The 1,731-nt window shown below is 49.5% G+C and overlaps 4 non-coding genes across 4 annotated transcripts; all 4 read right to left on the bottom strand.

The window, feature by feature from the left end:
* Nucleotides 1–233: 233 nt before the first annotated feature.
* Nucleotides 234–313, bottom strand: Pmar_PMAR007809. The gene has a single exon. It is a non-coding gene; the product is annotated as a tRNA-Leu (tRNA).
* Nucleotides 314–429: 116 nt separating this feature from the next.
* Pmar_PMAR007808 lies at nt 430–509 on the bottom strand. The gene has a single exon. It is a non-coding gene; the product is annotated as a tRNA-Leu (tRNA).
* Nucleotides 510–699: 190 nt separating this feature from the next.
* Nucleotides 700–779, bottom strand: Pmar_PMAR007807. The gene has a single exon. It is a non-coding gene; the product is annotated as a tRNA-Leu (tRNA).
* A 186-nt stretch (nt 780–965) lies between these two features.
* Pmar_PMAR007806 lies at nt 966–1,045 on the bottom strand. Its single transcript has one exon. It is a non-coding gene; the product is annotated as a tRNA-Leu (tRNA).
* Nucleotides 1,046–1,731: the final 686 nt, after the last annotated feature.

Here is a 1,731-nt window from a genome sequence, read left to right as displayed (position 1 = left end):
AACCATCAGCGATTTTATTTGCCGCTGTCGATGAGTGCCAAACTGTCGATAAGTGCTTCAAGATTCTTAGCCGAGGTGATGCATCGCTCTGCCAAACCAGAGGACACAAAAATGGGTTGAACGGTTTTTGCGAGGTGCGATGGCGCAATATCGATCAGAAGGTTTTGATCTTGCACTACCTCGCTTCTGAAAAGGTCGGGGTTCTCAATATAACACCAGTCAGGTATATAGACTGACAGCTGTGGGGTTCGAACCCACGCCCTTTCGGACTGGCGCCTTAAGCCAGCGCCTTAGACCACTCGGCCAAACTGTCGATAAGTGATTCAAAAATCATAGCGGAGAAGATGCGTTACACTATAGGACATGACACAAAAACGGTTTTGAACCGTTTCCGCGGAATGCGTTCTTCATCAAATCACACGAAAAGAATTACAGCTGTGGGATTCGAACCTACGCCCTTGCGGACTGACGCCTGAAGCCAGCGCCTTAGACCACTCCGCCAAACTGTCGATAAGTGCTTCAAGATTCATAGCCGAGGTGATGCATCGCTCTGCCAAACCAGAGGACACAAAAAAAAATGGATTGAACGGTTTCTGCGAGGTGCGATGGCACAATATCGATCAAAAGGTTTTGGTCTTGCACTACCTCGCTTCTGAAAGGGTCTCGGTTCTTAATATAAGACCAGTCAGGTATATAGACTGACAGCTGTGGGAATCAAACCGACACCCTTGCGAACTGACGCCTGAAGCCAGCGCCTTAGACCACTCGGCCAAACTGTCGATGAATGCTTCAAGATTCATAGCCGAGGTGATGCATCGCTCTGCCAAACCAGAGGAGACAAAAATGGGTTGAACGGTTTCTAGGAGTTGCGATGGCGCAATATCGATCAGAAGGTGTTGATCCTGCACTACTTCGCTTCTGAAAAGGTCTCGGTTCTTAATATAACCCCAGTCAGGTATATAGACTGACAGCTGTGGAATTCGAACCCACGCCCTTGCGGACTGACGCCTGAAGCCAGCGCCTTAGACCACTCGGCCAAACTGTCGATGAATGCATTCAGATTCATAGCCGAGGTGATGCATCGCTCTGCCAAACCAAAGGGCACAGAAATGGGTTGAACGGTATCTGCGAGTTGCGATGGCGCAATATCGATCAGAAGGTTTTGGTCTTGCACTACCTCGCTTCTGAAAAGGTCTCGGATTTCAATGCAAATACAGGCCCGAATCGGGCCGCCCGATCGCAGCTTCCCACCCAAAACTCGTTAACTCAACTCGTCCCGCCCTGCCGACTTCATCTGTGGCCATCGGACGGCCATCCTCACACAATTGAGGATCGCACGTCAAGATGCAGACAACCAGAAACTACCGGGTGGCAGAGGGTGGGCAAAAAGAGCCAGCACGCTCACCAGAGGTCGGAATCGAGACCCGAGAACTCGAGATTCTCGATCTCGTCTCGATCTCGAAGAGTTTCGAGACGAGATCGAGAGGTTTTCTCAGGAATCAAGATCGAGACGAGAATCGAACGAGTTCTCGAACTTCTCGAACTTTTGTATGCGTTGGTAGACATGGTTTGAGCCGGAGGTCAGGAATATCGATATAACACCACTCTGATCTTAAATGACCCACATTGAATGACTATTCTTATTTCCATAAGATAGAATCTTTATGCTCAGCAAAAAGGCTTCCCACTGCGTGCCGGTTGTAGGGAAAGGTTTGTTCTCGCCAATGCGGC

Source organism: Perkinsus marinus (assembly GCF_000006405.1).
Source record: "Perkinsus marinus ATCC 50983 genomic scaffold scf_1104296958542, whole genome shotgun sequence".
NCBI lineage: Eukaryota > Perkinsozoa > Perkinsida > Perkinsidae > Perkinsus > Perkinsus marinus.
This window is presented reverse-complemented; position numbering and strand designations above follow the sequence as displayed.